The sequence below is a fragment of the Mesocricetus auratus genome, unplaced genomic scaffold (genome assembly GCF_017639785.1).
Source record: "Mesocricetus auratus isolate SY011 unplaced genomic scaffold, BCM_Maur_2.0 Super-Scaffold_4256, whole genome shotgun sequence".
Taxonomy (NCBI): domain Eukaryota; kingdom Metazoa; phylum Chordata; class Mammalia; order Rodentia; family Cricetidae; genus Mesocricetus; species Mesocricetus auratus.
This window is the reverse complement of record NW_024429182.1, coordinates 132535403-132548501: the sequence shown is the minus strand read 5'-3', so window position 1 is coordinate 132548501 and position 13099 is coordinate 132535403. Positions and strand designations below refer to the sequence as shown.

General features: G+C 46.7%; 1 long non-coding RNA gene across 2 annotated transcripts in view; it reads left to right on the top strand.

Annotated features, from left to right (window-relative positions):
- The window catches only part of LOC121133812, a 47128-nt gene extending 37205 nt beyond the window's left edge, over window positions 1-9923 (top strand). The window contains exons 2-4 of one of the 2 annotated variants that reach the window (XR_005870808.1): window positions 6356-6475; window positions 7870-8137; window positions 9597-9923. This is a non-coding gene — a long non-coding RNA (uncharacterized LOC121133812). Of the gene's footprint in view, window positions 1-6355; window positions 6476-7869; window positions 8152-9596 lie in introns of those variants that run through there. The other variant, XR_005870807.1, reaches the window with a different exon arrangement.
- Window positions 9924-13099: the final 3176 nt, after the last annotated feature.

Genomic DNA, 13099 nt, shown 5'->3' with positions numbered 1-13099 from the left:
TCTCCAGCCCTAGGAGGCAAGTGTTCCTCCTAGCTTGGTACTTGTGCAGGGAAGGAGAACTTGCTTTACAGCTGCATCGTCTTTGATCCAGCTGTCCGCTATCACAGTCTTGAAGGGACAAAGAAGTTTCCTGGATGAGCTCTTGGATGTGGTAGGATCCTCTTTGTCAATGCAGGTCACCTCTGCCCCTTCAAGGTATCTCCCATGCCATGATATGAAAGGCTCTCAGACCTGCTGGGGAAGGGAAACCTTCCATAGGGTGTCAATTGTCAGCGGGGTCTTGGATCAGCACTCCTACATGCCTGCTGTACTTGGCCTGCCGCTGCTGCTTCTATCAGTTACTTTTGCTTTGCTGTACAAATCCCTATTGGGATTTGAGTATGTAACATTCCCCACAGGCTCATGAACACTTGTTCTCCAGGTGATGGCGCTGTTTTGGAAGGTTTGTAACATAGAAGGTAGAACTTCACTGCTGGAAGTGAGTCACAGCCTCCAGTTGTAAATGAGCTTGTGGTCCTTTTTTTGCTAACTTACATACCCTTTGTATCTTTCGGTTCTGTTCCCCCAGCCCGCCCATGCCAGAGGCTCACTGTAAATCTGACAATAAGCAATAACAATACCACAGCCCTGATACAATGTTTTGAAAGGTCTTTTGCCAAATAAATTAATCCATTGCTTTTTAACCCAGCTTCACTCAGATTTTCAGGGTCAAACATCCAGAAGTTTTTATCTACAGAATATAACACAAATGGCCTCTTCTCTATTTACCGACAGAATTCTTACCCCCACTCAAAGCCTAAAGAGCAGTCTTTACTGCTAGCACTTCTACCATCATTCTGGTCTTTTGAATTCCCCTCTACATTTTCCATCAATCTCTGTTTAGAACATTCTAGAGCCTCCCAGCTCACATCTCCAAACTCTTTACAACCCTCCATAAACTGGCTCCAAAAGCTTCATACTGTTGGGCTAAGTTTATCATCACAACGGTCCCGCTTCACTGTGAACCAGTTTTCTGTATTATTATTCTTACCACTGTGATGAAATTCCCATAGGAACAGCTTTAGGAAGGAAACCTTTATTTTGGTGTGCGGTCTCAGAGGTGTTTCAGTTGGTCCTAGTGGGAATGATGAGAAGTCATCCACTGTGGCTGGCATGTCCGTCTTCAAATGGCAGCTGGGAGAGCAGTTCAGAGCCAGAAGCTGGTATAGCCTTCAGAGATAGAGCATGGTGTCCACCAGGTCAGCCCCATGTTCTAAGGGCCCCACAGCCTTCACAACAGGGCCACACATTTGGGACTAAGAATTCGTAACACAATGGTGAGGTGTATGCAACTCCCTTATCCTGACCTCAGGAAGCACTGGGCATAGGTCATCTTTTGATGTTGGGGGCCCTAACCAGCTTGGTTTCATCGAGTTTGCCTTTGGTTGTCTCTTGTTATTTCCAGGATGTCTAATTGAACTTCTCAGGGAGAAGGAGGGAAGGACAAGTCCAAGGTGTCTAATGTAAACACATTAAGTTTAAGTCACATTTAGTTATTCTTAAGAGTCAGTAGAACAACTCTTTCTTATGAATATAATAAACAAGACAGTTCCAGCATGATGTGGGAAGAACTGGGCACCCTTGTTTTCCTGGTGGACTGGCTTTATCTGTGGCTTCCCTGTGAGGTTCTGCAGTGACTTGTTCTTCCCTGGGTCCCACAGTGGGAGGCACCAGACCCAGTTGGGCCTGGAGTTCTTTTTTTGCCAAATGTGCTGTTTAAGTGTCTGAGTTGTAATCCATGGAATGTACTTTGTTCCTCTCAAGTAATCCCTGTTTTCATTAAATCCCAGATGAAGTTCGATCAACACCACTGAGTGTGAAGGCTCAGGCTCATTGACAGTCAATGGTGTGTGCTTCTAGTACACACTGCGTCCTATCAGAAAGGTCTCTTTGGGATGATTCCCTTTTAATGGGCCAAGAAGCTCCCAAGTGGGGATTCTTAATTAAAATCTCTTCTGATGGAGTGTGAAAAAACTGCAAAATAGTAAAGTAGCAAGTGAGGCCTGCCTTCCTTCCTTCCTTCCTTCCTTCCTTCCTTCCTTCCTTCCTTCCTTCCTTCCTTCCTTCCTTCCTTCCTTCCTTCCTTCCTTTTGATAACTAGAAGCCTGGCATGAGTGGTTCAGGATGAAACAGAGGTCTGTGACACCCTTGGGGACTTAGGCTCCTATTGGCTCCCTGTCTAGTGAACGATTTTTGTCCTCACACTTGAAAACCAGTGTGCCCACCTGCAGAGCCCAGGCTATGCTCAGGCAGAGAGGGGAGACCAGGGAGCAGCAGAGAGGAAGTAGAGCACCCTCCCAGGAGAACCGCACCCTCCCCCACATCTGGCAAATTTTACTTCTCATTGGTCAGGAAGGACACAGTGCATAGCCAAATGGAAATTCTTTCTTGAAGGAAAGCTCCAGGGTTAAGACAAGAGGAAAGCTGAAAAATTCCTGCAGGTGTCCTTGACAGCAGCCCCTGGAGCACAGTGACTCAGTCCTGACTCTTCATGGGCACAGCTGTGCAGGCTCCTGCTGGCCATGGTTCAGACTGGGCCTGGTGGCACACGCCTTTAACTCCTGCACTTAGAATCAAGAGGCAGCTGCATCTCCATGAGTTTGAGGCCAACTTAATCCGCATAGCTAGTGTCATGCCAGCCACAACCACATAAGGAAACCTTTTCTAAAAAACAAAACAAGTTAAAAACAAAACAAAACAAATCATGGTCCAGGGACAGCAGTGCTGATAAGAAATGGGGCACTAACAAGATCTTCAGGAGATAATGTGTGCATTACTAAGATGGTGGCCCTTCTTAGAGGCGCAGGTGTCGCAGGTGATCCAGATGGAGTCCTGAACGTCTTGGGGTTGGCTGTCCTGCTCTTTAGGAGACCACACTGATTCTGAGGGTTTGTAGAACCCTGCTAGAACCGACCTTGACTGAGCAGCATAGCAAGGACATCAGGGTGTGAGAAGTAAACACGGTAGTAGGATTAGTGCAGGGTTGGGGTATAGACAGAATGGTGGGGTGCAGGCAGTTGACAGAGACAGTAGGGTATAGATGGTGGAGTGGATGTGTTTGAAGTAAGTAGTAGGTACAGATGTGGGGTACCTTTGGTTAGGTAGTATATAGATGATGGGGAGCAAGGGTTAGAAAGTATGGAATAGTGAGATGACAGGGTAAGAGGGTTTGGTGGAAACAGCAGGGCACAGACTGTGGGATGTGGGTATTTGGTATAAGTAGTGGTACTGTTGGTGAGGTGCAGGGGTGGGTTTGGCAGTATCCCCTCATGACTCTAAGTGGTATTACTTAGAGTTATGGATTTGATGGGCACCGAGAACACAGATGGGTTCTGATTCTAGTATTTTGTCCAGACCACAATTTTAAGTATCTTCGGCCTCTCGGACTCATCTCTGCCCTCTGGGGTACCAGCTGCCTCAGTTGGGTATGCCATGTCCTACCCTGGGTTGCTCCGAGTTGCCCAGGTAGCATGACAAAGACTGAAAAGTTATGCTCTCTCCCTCCATGTGCTCTCAATGCCAGATGCTAAGATCTGTGGGTCTCCTTAACAAATATAAAGCCTCCGGAACACAAAATTCTCCTTTCTTGTGCCCCAACATCACCTCCAGTTTGTGCCATGATGCCCTGAGAGGAGAAACTTCTACTGGCATAGACCCAGGATTTGCTCAGAAGTAAGCGAGCCAGCTCGGGACCCACATCATGCTGAACAAGGACAATGATCTGTTCCTGCTGTGGCAGCGACTACAGCCCCTCAAGAGCTCCACCAAGTCTCTCCACATGCAACCGCCCTCCAGCATCTTCAGGCTTGGTGTACTAGTGAGAGGCTCACGGGTCCAGGAGGGACAGTGTCCCTGTTCATGGCTGCCTCACTGTTCCCGTGCAGGTCTTTAGAGACCTCTGTGGACACCTGCAGAAGACAGCCACTGCCCGAGACTCCCAAGTCATGGCCATGCCTGTGGTTTAGGTTCTTTCTCTCAGGGTTTTATTGCTTCAAACATTTGATGGCATTTCTGTAGTTGAGCTGCGGATGCTCCGGACGGAGCTCTCCGGTGCTCTGGGTGAAGAGACCTGCTGCAGTTATTTCTGCCCCGAAATGCTCATCTTCAGAACCTGCTGTGATTTCTCTTTCATTTCTGACAAAGTGCAGGGAGAGCTGTGTGTCAACTAGCAGCCCTTTCTTGGGGGAGTGCATCTGAATGACGTCCTCGCGTGCAAGCGTGCACCTTCAGGATGAGCTCCCCCACTTGCTGTCTTCTTAACGGAGGCAACACAATTGCTAGCTCCTGCCACAGTCACGGGTGGGCGGTTTGCAGAGCGTGTGCACAAAAGGGTGGTTTCATTTTAACCACGCAAGACTTTCAAAGGAGCCAACGCAGGGAGGTGACAGGGAGCAGCCCTTAGTCACCGCAAGTGTCATTGTGCAACGTTGTGTAACAGGGTGGCCCAGCACTTCCCCTTCTCTACTTGACCTTTGGGGGCGTGGCTGTGTCCACATCACAGTACTCCTTGTGTGCCAGCAAATGACAGACACCGCAGTACTGCTTCTGTGGCAGGAGTGAGCCTGAGACCTGGCTACAGCTTGCAGGAAACAAAACAGAGTGGGGGGGGGGGGTGTAGGATAGAGCTCACTAAGTAAAGTGCTTGCCTCACAAGGACCTGCATGAAGATGTTAGACAAAATAACTGTCACCTACTGCAAGAAGGAGCTTCTCTGGTGAGGACTGACAGCTGCACCCACCTGGATGCAGTGGTTAAAAACAAAAGCACATGAGGCTGGGGAGGAAAGTGGTGGGGGTGGGCAAGATCAGAGGGAAGAGAGTGGAGGGTTTGATGAAAGCACACATGCATGTGTGAGATTATTGAGCAGTAATTAAAAAATCTTTGTAAAGAATATTTTTGAAGTCAGATATGGAGGCCTCCCACTAGGACACCAAGCCTGAAGATGCTGGAGGGCGGTTGCATGCAGAGAGACTTGGTGCAGCTCTTGAGGGGCTGTAGTCACTGCCACAGCAGGGACAGATCATTGTCCTTATAATCCCAGCACCGGGCTCTTTAGGGCTCCTTGGCCACCATCCAGCCCAGCTAGAACTCTAGGCCAATGACAGACCCTGTATCAAAAGAGAATTTCAGAGTGTAACATTGGAGCTTAGCCTCTAGCTTACACACACACACACACACACACACACACACACCAAAACCAAACACAGCAAGATGAAATATGTGTGAACGGCCAGCAGCCTCTGCAGTCCTGACCCCTAGAAGAACATAGAGCAAAGGAAACTCAGACAGGTCCTTTCACGTGAGTGTCCTCTGCCTAGACCTTATGCATAATGAGGCATCTGTAAATTGGTGCCATGGTGTGAGTGAGAATGGCCCCCATAGGCTCATACAGTTGAAAACTTGGTCTCCCTCCAGCGGGTGGGACTGCCTGGCAAGGGTAAGGAGTTCTGGCTTTGGAGGGGGCGTGTCATGGGGCAGCCTCCTGCAGTCCCCAGTGCTCTCTCCGGTTATGGTTTGAGAGGTGAGCTCTCAGCTGTTTCTGCTGCCTCACCTTTGTCGTGGACGGTAGCTGACTCTAGGAGGTCCCATTCCCAGTCAGCACCAGGGTAAATGAGAAAATCCGCGAAGGCGGCAAGGGCTAGACTTTTCAATCTGAGGGGAAAAATAAGCAAGCCCAGGCTTTCCTGATGGTGATCGCCTCTTTTACTTCAAACAATCTCTTTTTCTTGGCATCCTCTCTTTACATACATACATCTCCTGCCTAGTTACATATTTCAGTATTTGGGTACGACATCTCTTTACAAGCTGTTACGTATTTCTCTCTGTATACTCACCCACGCTCACTCTCACACACTGCTTTTATATTGCTCACTCACTCTTTCACCCCTTCACTCGCTCACACGTTCCCATGCTTCTTCCTCTTCCTCTCTCACGCCGCGCCCACACACCCTTCCTTTTCTTCAGCAGCTCTCACAAAGCTCTCACAGCCGTCTAGCTGCACATGGCTGCGGCTGCCGCCTCTGCCTCTCTCACAGCCGAACTCTGGACAATTGTAAGTCACATTTTCAGGGCCTGAACCATTCTCAAAACACGTGAGAAGTCACGTAGTTTCTTTCAGGCTAGGAATGCATGTCACCCCATGCATAGAGCTCTTTGCCAGACAGAAAATGACACTGGAAATAAAGATTTAACAATAACAATTAATTAGCTGGACCTTGAGTGGTAGGGAGGACACGCTGATTAAAGTTGCTGCAAGCTCTGGCCTTGAATCAGTAAAACAACACCTGGGAAATTGACCTCCTGTGTTTGTCTCTAGGGGCAACCAGATATTTGTCTCCAGGAGCAACCAGCTTGTTTTGAATTTGCTCTGAAATCTAAAGTTAACTGTCTGCGTAGAAGGCTGTCAGTTGTGACTGAGAATCCTGTGTCGATCTGAGTATGTAAAATATCCTAGTATTAATTTATTCATTAGAATCACAACAAGTTAAACACCATCTTCCTGACCGCTCACAGCTATATGTGTGCCCAATAAGTGTAAAACACACCACCAAAGGACTGTGGAAAGACCCCACAGCGTTGTTATTAGGGAGGCAGAGCAGTGGTACCCAAGAAAATTACGGACAGTAACAACCAGTTATTCAGTCAATAACCCTACAGAGAGGGCTCTCCAACAACATCTAGTGGGTTGACTTGTTAAATACCAGTTGTCACTGCTGTAGTAGGGGCCACTCCCTAGTGCTGCAGCTGGTGAGGGGCAGGGCCAGCTTTCCCACCTACCCCAGACATTGGTGGAGGGTGGGGGAAGGCATATCTTCCCTGCCAAGGCTACCTCAAGATATATGAGTAATGGAGACAGCTCTCCCATGCTTACAACTAAGGGGCTGGCTCACCCACATCTCTGCCAACAGGTTTGGATTTTTGTGCTGCACAGGAGAGGTGCAGGGCCACCACAGCCATTCTTTAGGCCTTTGTCCTAGTCAGCTTTGTCATCTTGACAACGCTTAGAGTCATCTGAGAAGACAGCCTTGGTTAAGTAATTGCCTAGATCAGATTGATCTATGGCATGTCTGTGGAGGATTGTTCTGATGGTTAATTGTCATAGGAAGGCCCATCTCATTGTGGGTAGCACCATTGCTTGGAGTGTCTAGGAAGACTACCTAAGCATGAGCCCATGAGCAAACCAGCAAGCAGCATTCCTCCATGATTTCTTCTGCACGTTCTTGTTCCAACTCTTCCTTGGTTATGGATTCTCTAAGCAGAAGTAAATCCTTTTCTAAGTTGCTTTTGGTCATTTGTCCCAGCAACAGAGATCAAACTACGACAAACTTAAATGATGAACTGTTCTATAGTTTATAAATGACTTCTGCACACATTTTAAAGCACTTACCCAAACAGAGGGTGGCCCTGGCAGTTATGAAGAAAACTGCACAAAGCTCATAGATTCCCACGAAGTCCCCACCTAGCAAAGAACATGCAAGCTCTCAGAGCTTGGCCACCTGCATCTTGCCTCGTGACATAGGGGCAGGTGCACAACCAGATGTGTCTCGGAGATAAGAACTCACACCCCACCCCCACTGCTAGCACTGCTGGATAGCTAACACAGGTGTGCCCCAGCTGTCATGTAGGGGCTCAGCTTTGCGTGGTGGACAGGCTTGCCTTTAATCCCGATTTAGTACCCTCCAAAGTGCAGGAAGCTTAAGCCTGGGGAATGGACACAGAACAATACCATTTGGGTTTAGTGTGAACATAATTCTTCCCACCATTTGGGACCCAAAGCTTTACAGTAGTACATTTAATGACTTGAGCTCTCTTGTGATCTATTTTTTGCAGGAGGTTCCAGGCTTACCTGAACTCTAGAATTAACCTGTTCCTGCCTAAGAAGCTCCCTCCTGTCAAACTCTCCCAGCCAGTGCTGCTGCTATGGGATTTTGTTCATGGGGCCCCAAACCAGCAGAGCTTTTCCAAATCCTGACAAGATATCGCAAGTCACTCCTTATTTAAGAGGCCATGGAAATTCATAGTAGCTATGGAGGACTGGTCCCAGAACCTATGGATGCTCACATTCCTCATACAGAGTAATATAACATTTGCACATAAGGTGTGCAACCTTCCTAACTACTTTGAATCATCTTTAAAACACTTAAAACACATGTGGTACAAGCTGTGTAAATAGTCACCATAGCATATATAACACTTAGGAGATAACGAGGGGAAAAACCTACATGTTTGACAGGGATAACATTTTTTAAACATTTTCAATTTGTTAGTAGTTGAATCTTCATGAGCACAGCCTGTGAATACTAAAGTCTAGCTGTGCAGTTTTAAGGGACAGACAGCAGGTCATTAAGGGTGGGGAGGAGGAAGGAGAGAGGCAGATTCAGACAGAGAGAGAAATGATAAATTATTTCATTGCTACTTCATAACTGTAATTCTGCTAGTGTTAGGAATCGTAATGAAAATATCTGAAGAGGTCTTGACCCACAGGCAGAGAATTGTAGCTGTAGAGGACTAGAGCATCCACAGACTTTGGTATCTGAGCAGGAGGCCAGGGCCAGTCCTGTGGATACCGAGGCTTGTCTGCACTGGGCAGGCGACACTGGTAGAGCAGTGATTCTGTTCCTCCTGGTAATTGTGCACGTCCTTCTGACAAGAGTGAAGATCCTTAGTGGTGGGGCTGATTTTTCAGAAGGAAAACCGAGCCAGTGGCTTCTAAGACGAATGTGACACTCCTTAGAACTCATCCCTTCAAAATCAGCCTCTCTGCCCCCAACTCCATGTTCTACAGCTCAAGCCACAGGCTTCAGGAGTGGAAGTGAAAAGTCTGTCAGAAAACTCCAGGGTCTTTCATCCAATTGTGGGAAGCAGCCGGGGAACAGTCATTCCTGGAACCTGGCAGGAGAGGCCCCGGTGCTCAAGGGAGCCTGGGATGGGGTCATTGGTTGAGCCAGATGAGAGAAAGAAGGAAAACCTCCAATGCTTGAAGCTGGAGGACACAGGCATATGTAGTCAGATTTTATTTTGGGCAGCCAGCTCACAGATAACAACATTACTAATTATGAGTGCTCAGCCTTGGCTTGGGCTTGTCCTCCTCGCTCTTATAATTTAAATGAATGCATTTATATTAATCTATGTGGTGTTACCTCTCTCTAATCTTGCACCTCCTGTTTCCTCTCCGTGTCTCGCTGGCAGTTCTGCCTTTCTTCTTCCCAGAGTCCTCTCTGTCCCCAGAAGTCCCACCTAACCTCTTCCTGACTGACCATTCATCTCTTTATTAGACCAATCAGAAGGGACCTTGGCAAAGGCACATCTTCATGTGTAAACAAGTATTTCACAAGGCAGTGTGTTCATCAAAGAACTGAGAAAGTGGGCTGGTGAAGTGTTGCAATGGGGCCTTCTGAGCCCACCGCAGGCCCAGCTCGCCTCTGACTCAGTGGTGTAGTCCTCCTTGCAAAATGGTTTGGCTTATAATAGAAAAGTGATTCATGGCAGTGGAAACTGTGCTTTTGAATTTTAGTCATTCTCAGGTCTGGAGATATTCAGCACAGTTCTTTCTCCAGTTCTGGGCAGGTGCAGTGACCACAGTCAGCCATGTGAATAAGAGGATACAATCAGAGCTCTGGGAAGGTACAGTGACCACAGTCAGCCATGTGACTAAGAGGACATGACCAGAGACCAGAGTCCTGGGCAGGTACAGTGACCACAGTCAGCTATGTGACTCAGAGGACATGACCAGAGCTCTGGAGTGTCCTATTACTGAGCTTTGATGTTAGGTAGCTTAAAATGTTATTTCCTACTTAGGATATTTTCATCTGTAATGGGCCCAATGATCTGTAACCCATCAGAACTCAAGAACACTGTACTCCCTAACTGCAGGCTGAAAGTTTCCAGTAAACAGAGTTACATCAGTATGTGTGCTAAGTCTTTATTAAAGCATCACAATTGGGGCAGATTAAGAAGACCAGCTTCGGGTTGGAGAGATGTCTCCATGGTTAAGAGAACTGGGCTGTTCTTCCATAGGACCTGTGTTCAATTCCCAACACCCATATGGCAAATCACAACTGTTTGTAACGCTGATACCCTTACACAGGTGAAACACCAATAAAATAAAAATAAATAATTTAAAAAGAAGAGAAAAGAAGACCAGCTTCCTGGATATCATGTCCTGGTAGCCATCTGGGTGATCTCTGGCTCAACTTCTGCTTTCCTCCTTCAGTATTACTTTGAGAAAAATTCCACACCTCATAGAATTTTATGTATTGCCAATTTGGTAAGAGCACACACAGAGATCACGGGATTTATCCTAGTTTTAGTGCTGTCAGGGATGGAAACTGTAACTTGGACACGTGGAAGAACTCAGACACACCTATGAGGCAAATAACCAAGACACTGCAACCATGGATGCCTGCTAGGCTCCAAGCATGGCCCACCTGGCACCCCAGGAATGCTGAGCATCTGGTTGGTACCTGTAGTCTAGTCCTGTCTGTCTGTCTGTCTGTCGTAGGCCAGCTCTGAGGTGGGGTCCAAATCATGAGCTCAGACTGTCCTGTCCTTTGAACTTGCAACCTTCCCTCGATGACCAATGACCCTTCCCAGTTCCTCATCCCCCTGCTCTACAAAGCCTGGCTTACCTGGTTTCATAATGTGTGGGGACAAGCTCCTCTGCCTGTGAGTCTGCTAGACATAGTTGGCCCTTCTCTTTTGACATTCTCCATCGAACCACATGACCCATCCTTTCTAAGGAAAGTCTTTCTAAGGAAACCAAGACAGTGGATTAGGGCTAGATTTCTGCTTTTAAGTTCTTTATGTCCAATAAGCAGATGAAACAGAAGTATCAGTCCCATGGGCAGCAGCCACTGGTGGGGAATCCTGCTCCTCCCCTCCAGCCATGCAGCCCTGGATGTTCTTCATGGAGTCTTCCCCAGGTATAATAGTAAACAAAGAATCTGGCAGGCAGAGCCCTCCCCTGGGCATCAACCTCTTCATCCATGCTGGAGTGCCAGTCTCAGGGGCCAAGACCTGTGCCCAGCCCTTCTGCCATCCTCTGTCCAGGTTCTTTCATAGTGAGAACCTCTAGCTTCAGGCAGAATAAAAATAACAAATACACTGTGTACCTTGCTGTCTGGCTAAAGAGAACTTCCCCTTCTTTTTAAAGAGTGAGCTAAACTCCCCTTCAAGCAGAAGCACAGGCTCCTGCCTGCTGGGCGAAGGCAGCCAGGCATCATGGAGCACCGGTTTCTTTTGTTCTCCAGGGGCTCTTCAGCAGGCCCGGAAGGAAGCTAAACAAAAGCTGGGCCTGTCAGAGTTGCCTCAGTAGGCAGAACTTAAGCACATCTGGAAATATCTGCAGGCAAACTCCCGGGTGGGCAGGGAGGGTGCTGAGAAAGGGGATTATAGTTCCCACCCCTCTTCACAAAACAGCAAACAAATGAAAGAAAAACACTTAATACGTGTAATTACATATAGATGCAGATATAGACATACAAAATCTGGCTACCCCAAGACAGCTAACATTAGCAACGGAGGGCCATTTTTGTCTACGTCTCACAGTGCACACGTACGGTGATGGGCCGTATCATACAAGCATCATAAAAATTTAAACGCCCTTTAACAATGCAGTCATTTTTCTTTGGACTTTTCCCTTGGACTCCTCATCTCCATCAAGAACTAATCTTTTAAAATCTATTATGGATTTCTGGTTGAACATAGTAGATTGAAAATATGCATTAACCTCTGCTCCCTTTCAAAAACCTCTAAAATGATAGCAAATGGATAACAGAGGCATTAGCTCTAAAGAACAAAGAGATCAGCGGACTCCTGTGCGTCACTAGAGATGCACAGAGCTAAGGAAACTGGAACACAGATGGATGAGCAGTGGTCAAAGTGAACAGGCTGAAACTGACTGCCTTCAGATGGAAGCTGCTGGTACCCAAACAGAGGTGCACTAGTGCACCAGAGGGTCCTGGGAAAGTTTGTTATTTAGGGGCATTCAAATCCATTTGGAAGGTATGGAAACAACAGGGCATACAAGTTATCCTGAGAAGTAATGAATTACCAGATCCCCTCCTCCTGCTTACCTCCAAGGGACTTCCCTATGTGGAACCCATGGGATCCAGGGCCAGGTGGCAGGACACCCCATAAAGACGGTCAGACAATCTTAGTACTACAATTGTATAGTAAGCACTAGAGCAACCATACGGAGTAACCTTGCTTCAATGAAGAGGGTATATGTCACCAACTTTATAATATTGAGAGTAGCATTGTAGGTTTGATATAGAGTTTAAGGATGCTAAAAATTAAAACAGTCAAAAACATAACTTAAAAAGGAATGCAGCAAGTGTCAACTTCAAGAAAAATGGTTGGAAGGAAGTTATAGAAATATTACTTGAGTAAAACGTAAGTAATTTTTAAATCGAAGTCATGAATACATTAAACTGATTGCACTTCAGAACTATGCTATCCCACAAGAAAGGAGCAGAAACGTGGATAGGGAGGGGGTGGTGAGTACTGGGGTCCAACATCTGTATCTTTATTTCTCTTAACCTGAGTCAATGTCCAAGATCAAATAAATAAAACTGAAAGCATGCTATGTAGAATATGCTCCAATAAGAAGTGATTCTTCCTGGGACAAGAGCTACTTGTTCGTATATTTCCATTTATGTATACTTAGTACATACATCCACCACTAAATGATCGAACTAGAATTTTGTATTATCTGTACTGTTTTCAGGCATCACCTAGTCACTAGGTAGATGGCTGATAGGTGATAGATGAAACTATGCCTACATTTATAAAAGAATATTGTAGGCCAGACATTGGTGGGGCACGCCTTTAATCCCAGTGCTCAGGAGGCAGAGGCAGATTTCTATGAGTTTGAGGCTAGCCTGGTCTACAGAGCTGAGTGCCAGAATAGGCTCCAAAGCAACACAGAGAAACCCTGTCTTGAGCCCCACCCCAAAATATTGTATTATGTAATCTACCACTCTTTGTACTTTACCCCACATAACAATAAATCACAAAAATCCTTCAAAGTCAAGTGGTGGTGTATCAACTAACAAAAATG